The sequence below is a fragment of the Orcinus orca genome, chromosome X, assembly GCF_937001465.1.
Source record: "Orcinus orca chromosome X, mOrcOrc1.1, whole genome shotgun sequence".
In the NCBI taxonomy this organism is placed as follows: domain Eukaryota; kingdom Metazoa; phylum Chordata; class Mammalia; order Artiodactyla; family Delphinidae; genus Orcinus; species Orcinus orca.
The window spans coordinates 18,689,165-18,702,395 of record NC_064580.1 but is presented as its reverse complement, the minus strand read 5'-3'; the positions used below and the strand labels follow the sequence as shown (position 1 = coordinate 18,702,395).

The window sequence follows — 13,231 nt, the reverse complement described above, 5'->3', positions numbered from 1 at the left end:
ACATTTATTCAGAGGGTGATCCAGTGGTGAGCCACAGCCTCTGTTTGGGACAGGACATGGGGAAGAGATACTAAGTTATCCAGACTGCCACATGAGTCCAAAAAATAGCTTAGAAGGGCTTAGAAGGGGCTGAAGACACGCTGGTTCCCCCTAGTGAGTGTGCTGTGCCTTGTTAGTGTCGTGATGTGTGTCTATCCCAAGATACGTAGAGACATATTCTCACAGGTCAGGGCACCACCACTGCCACTTAGTCTAACCAAGGTCCAGGCCCATGCAGAGGTCCTCTCTATACCCCCTGCTTTACAGATATGTCCCCCGCCCTGGAGAGTCACTTGAGTTTAACCATGAAATCAGCAACTTTTAACCCCTATCCCAATTCATCTCACACTAAAAAATGCTAGGGGTGTTGTTCCCTCCAAATAATCCCAGTTGCACCCTTTGGAGTGACTCATTAAGAACAGAGCCCCGGTAAGTCCCCATTCCACTGAAGTTTCTTTTAACAAGTTCAGTGTCTGGGTGTAGACATAATATAAGTGGGATACGTTTTTGGTACGTTGTGCTAAGGACTAATTGCTGGGTGCTGAACTATCGCACTGTAAGCTTTGGTTCAAGGTCAGCCAGCTGTGTTGGCCTGCTTCCACAAAGTTGAATCCATGAGTTCTCAGGACGCCATGTCTCTAGACACTGGCTACTCATCTTTTTAGAAATGCCTGAAGCAATACAGTCCTACCCTGCAGCTAGGATCTGGTTTTTGACATAAATGAAATGCCAACTTTTCAGGATTCCCAGAAATAACACCTATTCATTGACATATAAAATATAAGAGCTGGACTTGGCTTAAGGCAACCGTATTAGTTATATATTGCTGTATAACAAATTACCCCAAACCTAGCAGCTTAAAACAATAATATTATCTCAGAGTTTCTGTGGGTCAGGAATTCAGAAGTGGCTGAGCTGCATGACTCTGGCTGGCATCCCTCATGAGGTTGCCGTCAAGATACTGGCTGGGACTGCAGTCATCTAAACCCTTGACTAAGACTAGAAGATCCACTTTTAATTTGGCGCACTCATCTTAAAGGTGATCAGCTAGCTGATTGGTGATGACTGTTATCAGGAGGCCCTGGTGCCACTAGGCTGCTTGAGTTCCCTCACAACATGACAGGTGGCTTCCCCCAGAGCCAGTGATCCAAGAGAGAGCAAGGCTGAAACTGCATTGGTTTTTATGACCCAGTCTCGGAAGTCACACTCTTGTCATTTCTGTAATATGCTATTGATTACACAAGTCAGCTTTACTTGGTGTTGGACAGGTCTATACAAGGGTATGAATGCCAGGTGGCAAGACTCACTGGGGGCCATCTGGGAGGATGCCTACACAGCAGCCTACCCCTCTTTCTTTTTTCTTTTTCTTTTTTTACAGATGAGAAAACTGAGGTCTGGAGAAGTGAGGTTTGCCCAAAGTCACATAGCCTTAACATTTCAGTATTTGCTTTTCTTTTAACCTTACTGATCCTCACCATCCACAAGTTCTTGTATTTATTTAAAACACCAAATGTTGTTTATCTTTGGAGAGATTAGAAAGATTATTTCCAAATGTGAAGCCAGTTTCCATGATGTTTCTAACAGCAGAAGCTTTTATAAACCAGACAACATATAAGCAAAGTGCAAACTCTGAGCACTTGGGAAACGTTTTTCTTCACTTCCTTGAGTCATGAGGGAGGAGGTGCTCCAAAAGGAAGGAGAAGAAAGTGGAACCTCTTAAGGAGGGCAAATCCAGAAGTAAACTAAAAAGTCAGGGTTGGAGGGTTAAATCTTAGCTTGTATACTACTCCCTCTCCTCGCTTTGTTCTCCTATTGTGATAGTTTTCCTGTTCTCTCTTGATTTCCGAGGGTGAAAAAAAGCAGAGAGTAACACCAAAAATCAATGGAAAGGCCACCCTCCTTAGGAGTTGCTGTTTCATTAATCCCAAGTGAAAGACAGTGATCAGCCATAGGGACTCCCTAGGAGAAGCACAGAATTTTTTTCGGTAAAAACTTATGTTTCTGAAAACACATACACACAGGTTTTTAGGCACAAAACTCAAAACTGTGATAAATACTATCAGTTCTTTTCTCTTCAGGATCCTCTTTGAAACAGCCATCTTCTAAGAAGGACAACAACCAGAAAGAAACCTCTTATTCTCTATCCTTTTTCAAACAGTTAAAAAACAACAAGGCTTGTCACTCTGATCAACGTAACTAGCAGGAACAGGGCGACTTTCTCCCTGCCTGACCTATTTCGCCTAATGGGGCCACTTCTTCGCCCTCTGACAAGCTACCTTCTCTCCTGAGTTCCATTTATAGTAGGGCTTTATTAATGGTTAAATCGTTAGGAATGGGTCCTTCTTCCTCCCAAGGCTTATTTCCCCTGTTCAATAAATTAAGCCATGGGATCGGAGAAACTGTCCATTTCTGCTTTGTTTAAGCTCAGATTCTTCCTAGCCCACAAAATACTGCGCACTGCCAGGTGAGAGCCCACCCGGCAGTCTGTGGTCACGTGTGATTTGTCTTGTATTTAGTTCTCCAAATAAAGTGGGAGGCCCGTGGGAATTTTTCTAAGCCCCTGCTGGAAGTCTGAGATCTGGTGCAGAGATCCTTCAGTGGGGAGTCCCTGGGCCCTTGCTGATGGTGAGGGGCTGCCTTTCTCAATCCTCAGGCGAGAGCCCTTGGATAAGTGCTGTGAGTTTTTGAAATGTTTGACCCCTCTTTCACCTTGAAAGAAGGTTTGCAAACTCCATTCATCCACCATGCTTGTTGCTGCCATGCACATGACCTCAACGAACAATCGGAGCATTAATAGCCCACAGCTGTCAGAGTGACCTGTGCCCTTCACTCCTTAAAGCCTTTTCTCCCTCGTTTTTCCTCACCAGAGCCCTGCAGTAAACAGGTTTTTTAAAAAAGTAAAAACACAAAAGTGATCATGTCACTGCCCTGCAGAACAGGCCTCAGTGGCTCCGCACGGCCCCCAGGGCCTGCACCAGCTGACTCAGACTCACCAGGTTCTCCTAACTGGCATTTCTGCCCACTCAGGGCATCCCTTGCTCCAAGCCACTTCAGGGAGGTGTCATACTGACTCTAGGCCTTTATACATGCTCAGAATATTGTTTTCCAATCTCTCTCCTCCCCTACCCATGAGCGGGCTAACTCCTACCCATCATTCAGGTCTCAGTTTAAATACAATTTTGGAAAAGCCTTTCCATAGCCCCTTAAACTGGATAAAGCATCCACAGCTGCCTTTGTCCCATCACAGCTGCACCCATCACCATGGAGGAATGGATTGCCATCACTTATTTTCTTGTCTGACTTTCCTTCTAGATGTTCAGTTCCGTGAAGGGGGATAACTTGCCCACTAGTGTATCCACAGTGCCTACTTAATACATTTTCTGGCATATAATGTAACCAAAATAAAACCAGGCATCTGGTTTCCACCTTTAAGACCATTTAAGCACATTTAAGCACAGAGCCTCCTCCAAAAGAAACATAAATTGATCATCAAAAGCAGTGTCAAAAAGGAATGCAAATCTTCACCTACGATTAACACTGTAAAGTGACCTAAACATTCTTGATTCATTATCAGCCTGAAAGTCCTTCATCCTAGAGACTTCTTATTCCAAATGTCTTTTCATCCTTTCCCCAGAATCCGGTTATCCGATTGCCCCAGCCCTTCTTTTTTCTGTAATTTCAACTCAATTCACTGCTTTCAGTGCTCTCTGCCCATTTAGACCTCCACCAACCATCAGTGCCACAAAGAGCTTGACGCCAAGACAACAAAGACTCAGTCTTGCTTGGACGGCAGAGGAGGAGGGCAGGCACGTCGATCTATAAGCTTTTTTGGGTCTTCAGCTTGGAGTAATAGTAACAGTTCACATTTATCGAGCATTTACTATGTGGGAAGCACTCTGCTGAACACTTTAATATGTTATCCTCACAACATCCCTGGGAGTTTGGTACTGTTACTTTCCTGTACTTAATAGAACACTTACCCAAGGTGAAGCAGCTAGAAAGTAGGACTGCTGGGATCCGAAAGCAGAGTCTGCACTACAATGTCTCCAACAGAAGGCGCTCAGTAAACAGTTGAATTTATAGACAGGGTCCACCTGGGAAGCAGCTTGGAGGCTGGCAAGGCAAAGGGTGTTGAAGCAATTTCTCTGATGAATTCATTGCCAGCACATGTCAAAGCTTTACTTCAAAGCTGCTTAAAAAGGCTTCAAAAAGCCAGTTCAAAAACGTGAAATAGGAAAAAATGTGGTTAGACAACACTGTTAGACTGGGTACAAGTGGTCTTTAAACTCTGTCACAAGGCTAATTTAGTGAGGCAGGTAAATCTAATTTCCCACAAGGGGATCTTAATCTCATTAAAGTTATCAGAAAAAAAATCACTCATATGTTTTATCAGAAATGCTTCTCAGAAGGGACCACTCATCACACCAGAGCAGACAGCCTTCCAGCTCAGGTTTGGGATCATTTTTGTTCACAGAACCAGCCCTCTCTAGAGTGGGGTTTCTCACCCTCAGCACTACTGACATTTGGGCCAGATAACTCTTTGGAGTGGGGGTTGTCCTGGGGCCTGTAGGCTGTTTAGCACATCCCTGGCCCTACCCACTAGATGTCAGTGGCACTCCCTCCTCCTCGTTTTAATAACCAAAAATGTCTCCACATATCACCAAATGGCCCCTGGGGGGCAAAATACCATCCCTTTCGTTGAGAATCACTGCTCTAGACCCTCGATTCTCAAAGTGTAGTCCATGGGCCAACAGCAACAGCATCCCTTGAGAGGTTGCTAGAAATGTACAACCTCAGGCCACATCCCAGGCCTCCTGAGTCAGAATCTGCAGTTTAACAGGATCACCAAGTACTTCCTCTGGACATTAAAGTCTGAGAAGTGCTCCTAGATCAGCGGTTTGCAACCTTGGCTGCACATCAGAAGCCTGGGAGCTTTAAAAAATACTGAGCCCACCCGCAGAGACGCTGATGTCATTGCTCTGGGGCAGCCTGGGCCTCCGAAGTTTTAATAACTCACCAGATGATTCTAATGTGTAGCCAAGTTTGAGCTCCTGTTGTGGGGGGTTTAAAAAAACTCATCCCCCTCCCCAACTTTAGGAGTGACTTACCACAGCTTCTAAATAAGACCCCACATCTCCAAGGCGATGCTTTTCTTTCCATGAACATCCTTCTTTTTTGACCTCTTATCACTTTTAAGGTGATAAAATTAAAGGCATTTGATGAAGGCTTCAAAAGGGACGATTTGGCCATAACTAACTTTAAAAATAACGGTTGGACTGATTTGGGGAAAAAAATGAAGGCACTGATTTAAGCTTGCCCAGATAGCTTTTTAAAGAAGAGCCATCAAAATCACCCCTCAAAATCTTGCTAATTAAAAATCAATTCCGTACTTGAAAAATAAACCCAGACATTAAATGGTGAACTCTATCAAGAAAACTGTTTTGCATGAAGTGTACAATTGTATAAAGAGCCCATGCAAATTGGGAAGCAAAACATTAACACCTTAATAGATAAATAAAGGAAATGAACTCACAATTCACAGAAGTAGATGTATAATTAGTAGAGAAGCCATGAGAAAATATGCCTCACTAGTATTCAAAGGGGGATACTCAATGAAAAAAGAGCAATTTTTCTCTTGTAATATTCACAAAAATAAGTGGGAAAATGATCATGAAATGGACACTTTCTCATTCCCTCAACAGATATTGTCTTCTGTACAGCAGGCGCTATGCCAGTCTAGATGATGAGGGTGTGGGGCTTAGTAAATGGAGAAAGTTCCAGCCATTGTGGATTTGTATGTCCTCCAACCCACTTAGGCCTTGATGGACGCCATCCTAAAGAAAACGTGTGGGAGAAGGTGTGGGAGAAGTTTTGTTCACTTTTGATAGCAAAATTGATTAAGAACCTGTGTCCAACAATAGGATTACGATTAATTCAACTCTCATATATCCACCTGATGGAATAGTATGCACACTATCTGTGCTATAATGAATGATAAATGAAAAAGAATACAAACAGTAAAAAACTGGATAAATGATTCAGTAATCAAGTAAATTTTGAAATGCTACATGATATTATCCTCACACCCAATATACACAATATATATTTGTATATTTAAAGCTCTGAGGAGCTCTGAAACGAAGAAAATGGTTTATCTGTGCTTAACCCCATATTCCTCAATTTATCTGACCATGGAAAGATTCTTTTCCCTCCCCTCCCCTCCCTTTCTTCCGAAGGTGAAACTTGCTTTATCGTCTCTTGGAACTAGTATTTCTCAAACAAACAAACAAAACCTTGATGATATATTACTGGCATACAGGGTAGTATTTAAGAGTTATGTAAAAATAAGAGCCATACATGGGTATATACATACATAAAATAATTCATGAAGCTGTTCACTTAAGATTTGTGCATTTTACTCTCTAAAAATATTTTAAAAAACTCTACTAAATTCTGACAAGGCAAACATATCTTTTGAAATTAAAATTGGATGTTCATTAGAACAAGTACAAGAATGCCAAGTCAAATTATTTTTACATTACAGGTACATTTCTATGTATCAGTTGTTCATGCAAGGTGCCTCTAATACCGTCAACATGTAAAGATTTATTGTAGGAGCTAAGAGCTCCAGACAGGCTTTTAATCCTGGACCAGCCATTAACTAGCTGTGTGACCTTGGACCTTCACCTTGGATTCAACCCCTCTGGATTTTAATTTCCTAATTTCTCTCTCTCTCTCTTTTTTTGGCCGTGCTGCGCAGCTTGTGGGATCTTAGTTCCCTGGCCAGGGGTAGAACCCGGGCCCTCGGCAGTGAAAGCGTGGAGTCCTAACCAGTGGACCGCCAGGGAATTCCCTAATTTCCTAATTTATAAAAGGAGGAGCAATAAGAAAACTCAAGTTCCATTCAATCTTCGAAAACAGTTTTACTATTTTAGAGGATTATAAAGCTTTTATATCTGCCTGATGGTGTACCAATGGCCAGGTTTTTAATTTGAATACTGAGACTATGGACCACTGACTTCCATAATTGTTACTGTAAAAATAAACAAACAAAATATCAATCAGCTCTAAGGGAATCTCTGTGACAATGTGCTTTCCAGGATGTCTTATTAGAGAGAGACAGGGAGGCCTACATTTATTTCATATGTGAACTTTATGTCAAGAAATTGCTTTTCCGTTTGGATGTCCCAGGACCTCTGACTGCCAGAGACCGTGCCAGACAGTTCTAAGAGGATACTGGGTATTTCTGATGTAAGCGCCATTGTCCCTAGGTCTCAAATGCTCAAGCCTAAACAACATAGAAGGGTTTTGCCATCTTTGGAACCTCTTGTTAAGACAGCAGTCTACTCGACTTGTTCAATACTTTGTCTACCTCCGCGCGTTATCGAGCTCTGCTTTACTAGGGAGTCTCGGGCCAGTGTTTCTCCAGTAAAATCTGTGGCCCCTTTAGAAACAGGGTGGTCTGTGCTCTGACAGATGGAGAAATTGACCACAAAACTAGCAGCCACCAGTGGTGACTGGTCTTGGATTATACCCCTTATTCCACCAAGATCTCCCCAAACAAATTCAATGTTGTCTCACCTGCCGAACCCTGACTTGATATCCAAGGCAACAAACTCTCAATACAGTAGGATTAAAAAACCCCTTTTGAGCTTATTTTTAATGATTTGACCTGGACATGCAATTTGCCTTCTCCTTAAGGTTACTCAAATTCTCCTCACCCAGCACGTAACACTGTTGACTCTGGATTTTAGGTGCAGAATTTCCCCCCCAAAATGTCCTGCTCTTTGTGTCTTTCTGCTCTTCCCTGCTTTTACTAGTTATTGGTAGAAGCATTTCCATTTTTATTTTAGCCACCAAAGGCTTCATGACGCACAAAACCCAATTTGGGTGGATATTTTGCAGTTTAAGAAAAAAGTTTTAAAAGTTTTTACTTAGAGCTTTGTTTCTTTTACTCTGTGAGTGGCTGGTGGGGATAAAATAGTCTTGGGTTTGGAGTTACCCGGGTGCAGTTTCACGCCGTGCACTTCCTGGGTCCTCGACCTTGGCGTGGAGGTGTGCTAGGAGCTCTAGGGGACTCCACAAATGCCCTCTAACAAACTCCAGAGCTTCAACCAGTTTGCTCTGGGTGCCTGGTCAGTCATTGCATACGGAACCAGATGGAACACGAGGCACGGCCTTTCTCTCGATTACGTTTGAGTGCCACTGTGTTTATGGCTCTATGATTTAGCACCACGTAGGAAGAAGTAATCATTGCACCGCCCCCGAGTGTCTGGTTAAAGGACCAAATGCAGAGCAGTGTTGAGTGGCCTCCATTTCCTAAATGATGTATGTGGGGCTGCGGCAAGTATGAGTAACACAGCTATAAATGGGTCGGGGCAGGGTGTAAACATCACATGCTCCTCAGCCTGGACCTAGAGTGACACACGGGAGATATCTGGTGTATCACCCTTGCACCAGCCAAGGTGTGCCTTTCCCAATGTAAACTTTTTTGCTTTGGGTACAAAAGGGGTGTGCGGTAGCTGGAGAGTGACTTTTCCGCAGGGGGCCTCGCATTCTGCATCATTCTCACCAATGTCCCCGACAGGAGAACAGGACACAGGAGAATAGCTGACAGCTGTTGTCTAGGCAGCAAAGCAGTGTGGCCTGGGACACCGCCCAACACACTTGCATTCCAGCACCCCGACAAACAAGTGTGCTTTACAGCAGGGGCAATTTTAGCTCTGGATCCCTTCCCATTGTTCCCATTTTTAAATTTGAGCCCTCACCCAGGTCTCTGAATTCCTGGATTCTGGTATTCAGGTAACATAAAGGCGTTCTGAGAACACCCGGAGTCCCACCAGGCCAAGGACGGAGACTCTGGTCCTCTTGGGGCCTTGCACTCCTGGAAGGACCATCTGTGACCTTGGCCATCAGCAGTGTCCTGTGTCCAGGGCTGCTGGGCCCTCTCAAATTCTCCTGGGATCCGGGAGGGAGAGGGGAAGCTGGGGGAGGGAAGGGTGGTCTGCAGAACAACTGCAGTGACTCCTTTGTTCTATCAGCTGCCTCCTGCCCAGTTCCTTCTACAAGGAAGACCAGGGCTCACTCTGTAGATTAAATGAGGTCACTGTGTGAAGTCAGTGGTTCCTCCATCCCCATATGAAGCACAGTTCCCCTGGGGCTAGTACTGCATAAAGAATTGTGCATTTGCTTTTCCTAAATAATATGGTGATCGCAGTGGCCATGGTGGTCTGGGCAAACTGCATCAAGGTTTCCTTATGTTTCCAAAACTGTCTTAAAGTCAGAGAGGTCCACAAGCCGAAGCCGGTCATGAGGAGCATCTTAGGGTTTTTAAACAGTCACTGGAGGGTCACTGCAAATGGCTCATCCTCTTTCTCAGTATAGCTATAATTCCACCGATGTGAGACAGATGTGTGGGGGTCAAAGTCCATATCAAGCCTGTCATAGAAATGGTTCCCATTTCTGGTTGCAGATGAGGCTTCACAGTCTGGACACTTCTTGGAGAGAAATGCCACCTCACAGAACAGGCTTCAGTGACAATTTACTATGAATCATCACCCCTTCCATGCTGCTCAGAGAAGCCCAAGGAATGTCTCGGTTTCAAGGGCAGCTTGTGCTGGGCCTCTCACTCGGCCAGACAGACCGGCCATATGTCACCCAGCACAGTGACCACAGCAGTAAAATGGCTTGGGCACACGCTGGCCATGATGGGGCTACGACTGGGGCCTAGGACAGGTGTAACAGCACAGTGGGGACGCAGCGCAGCTCATCAACACTGCCAGTTTCCTGCATCTTCGGTTCCTCGCCCACTCCTGCTACCTCACCAGCACTCCGATCCCACTTCTTGTCCTGCTCTCACCCCTCCAGCACTCCACCTCACCAATCCCTAGGCTCCCGCTTTGTGTCAGGTGCCATGATAGGAAATGGGATGCAAAAACGAATAGGGCATGTTCATACCCTTCAGAAGGTCACGGCCTAGAGGCAGGACAGCTATGGCGGGAAAGAGATGAGCCGGGAGAGAGGATGCATATAGGCAACTAATTACACCGCAGCCTATGATGTGGAGAGCCATGGGGGGAGGGGAGGATTTTAGTCTAAAGTTATCAGGCAAGAGGGAGTGGCCTGAAGGCTTGAATCACGTTACACAAGCAGTGAGTGTCCAACAAACTCGGTTCAGGTTGCGCGAGGGAGAAACAGACTGGCATGGGGAGGTGGGCGCCCTGGTGACGCTGGGAAGCTGCTGGTCAACAAAGTACATTTCAGCCAGGAAATCCTGGGCTGGGAAGGAGATGGTATCTTGCTTCTTCCTGGTGAATGACCTGGACTAAAAATTGAGTTTCTAACAAAGAGAAATAAATGCTAGAAAAAATACGTGAGCCAGTGCTGACGGCTGTTGGTAACATTTTCAGTTCTGCAGTCAATGATGCCTTCCTACCTTCCCCTCCAGTTCAAAAACCATCCAAACCTTCCCATTAGTGGAGTGGAAGGAGCCCTACAGTCAGGACACAGGAATTCAAATCCCAGCTTTTCTCTTTACCAGCTATGAGACTTTGGGCTACTCACTTGGCTCTTTGAACCTCTAGGTGTTTCATCTCAACAATGAGTATAATACAACCTGCATCACAGCAATGCTATATAACTGTTAAGTGGTGCAACAGGCTTTGTAAACTCTAAAGAAATACACAGGAAAGCAAAACTTTCTAAAAGACCTCTGCTGCAGAATTCTCCTCGGGGCTCAGTGGCCACAACTGCGTCACATGGCTGTCCCAAGCCATGAGAGAGACTGGGAAAGAGAGTATTTGGCTACCAGCCTTTGGAGTAGAGAAAAGCAAGGGCGAAGGGGATTGTGAATGGATATGGAGAGAGCCAAGTCATAGCGACTGCCGCAGCAGGGGTGGGGGGATCCTTGTCTGTGGAGTTTTGTTTCTACAGCCACTGGTGCTAAAAAAAAGTAAGCATTCTATTTCTTAGAAAAGATTCAGCCCATCCACATAAGTAAAGCATGCAAGAAAAGGCAGCAAAGAATAATGGAAAACAAATGGGTGAATAATGTTCAACCATCTCGGCACTGCAAGAGCCTTTAAAAGAAATGGCACCGTATCAATTAGCTATGGCTGCAATAACCAACCATCGCCAAATCCAATGCCCTAAAACAAAAGCATTTATTACTCTGGCTCATGTGTTTGTGGCTTAGCTGATCTAGGCTGGGCTCACTAACGTATCGGTGTCAGCTGGGGGCTCTGTTCCACATGCTGCCCGTCCTTCTCCAGGAACCCACAGGCAAGCCTGGGCATACCCTACTTGTGGCAATGGCAGACGTGCAGGAGGGAAAACCAAAACACGTGATCCCTCTTAAGGCTCAGGCTCAGAACTGACACACCATCACTTCTACCTCATCCTGTTGGCCAAAGCAAGTCACATGGCTAACCTCAGGCATGAGGAATCCTACCCTACTCATGATGGTAGGAAACTAAAAAGTTACATGGCCATGGGGGTGGCTCTAGGGAGGGGTGGAGGATGGGAGCCATGAATGCAAATTTACCAAGGCACCAAAGGTCTTGCAAGTCATAATCATAAGGTCGGCATTATAGTCTAATCCTTCAGAAGGAAGCCATCCTCCTTTAGTTTAGAATTACTCAGATCACTAGAGCCAGAGTTGATGGTCACACCTTCTACTCATAGTTCACTTTACCTTCATGGAATCGAGAAATGAAGTTTTCAAGTGAAAATGAGGCCTTCAATTTTGACTTGTACCTATCATATTGATTTACAAGCTGTCCCTAAAAGTACCTCATGGAAACTCAACTAACGGTTCCTTTGCTTTTTCCTTTGCAGGCTTGATGTGAAGAACTGAAGAGTAAGAGAATGGATTCAAATGAAAATAGCTCACTGAAAAGTTTTATATATTTGTATGAAGATTACGTACCTCCCGAATGCCTAAGACTCTAGCAGAAACGTCCTGGTTGTACATTTATATCTCTTCCTTCTAGCTGGCTGCACTACTTACTTTATCTTCACGTTCGACAGCTTGCAGAGCAAATCAGCTCAAGAATTCACCACTTGGGAGGGTGTGGTTTTGAGGAGGGATATGATTCTATGGAGAAGGATATGGCAATATGCATAGCAATGATTTTGATTGAAAGTTCTCTGAGCGACTTCCCACACTATTTTGGTCAATATTTGGAATGTATTTTAGTTCTTCATCTTCTAAATTATGTCAATAAACTTTTTATGAGTTCAAATAAATATTTGAGTAAATGTAAAATGTGAATCTAGACTACATTAATTTTCATATCTTCAGATAGCTACATATTCCCCCACATGGATAGAAATGAGATGTAAGCGCCAACCAAATTCCACATTGCCTAAGTGGGGGCTTCTCATTCTGAATTACTGGGGACCACAGGTAAAGCTATGGCTGACTTATCATTGCAAATGAAGTTAAGTAATGCCTGAGGAACTGGGCATCACTGACATTCCTCCTTCAGGGACAGCTTTTATGGTGAGTGCATTTTACTTCCATAGACGCTCAGAAATTCCCTTTGGCCAGATGGAGTAGAGTCCATTATAAGGCACAATAAAGTAAAGCTGAGACGTCAGAATGAAAGCGAGGGGCAGCTCATACCTTAGCTATCCAAAGAAAGAAGAAGTGTGTCTACTGGTGCTAAGATGGAGAGTCTCTATGAAACAATCACAAGCCAAGAAGAATTAGCCATGCCACGCTAGAGTCTGCTGATCTTCCCAGATGTCCCTGTAACTTCACAATACGAAGATTTGAGGGACCAGGTTCTCGAGATCACACCGTTTTAGAGACAAGTGTATCACCCACTTGGTAGGCAGACACCCCAACACCATGACTTTTTTCCTCACTTCACTGCCTGCCATTACAAGAAAACCAGATGTGCTTTCAAACATCCCAAGCACAAATTAGTCTTTAGCTTTTCTGTTTCGTAGAGATAGGTTTCCAGAAGCAGGGCTATTATTGCACACACGTGACTGGCTGCAGATTAAGGCGGTGCCCGATGAGCTTAGGTTTTGTGAAGGGGCGCCCACCTGGTCGTGGGTCCCAGGCACCTCGCTGGGCTGTGGCTTAGCCTGATGATCTAAATCTACTGTAGACATACAGGGCGGGGAATATCAAGCAGAACAAAATATACCAGATCATCATCTGTCAACAGAACAGATCCTAAGT

At 44.5% G+C, this 13,231-nt stretch overlaps 1 protein-coding gene across 1 annotated transcript in view; it reads left to right on the top strand.

Annotated features, from left to right (window-relative positions):
- The window catches only part of SMPX (small muscle protein X-linked), a 52,468-nt gene extending 40,164 nt beyond the window's left edge, over nt 1-12,304 (top strand). Inside the window, exon 5 of the mRNA XM_004283070.2 lies at nt 11,875-12,304. The gene's annotated coding sequence lies outside the window, so the exon portion shown is untranslated. The remainder of the gene's footprint in view (nt 1-11,874) is intronic.
- The last annotated feature ends 927 nt before the right edge of the window (nt 12,305-13,231 follow it).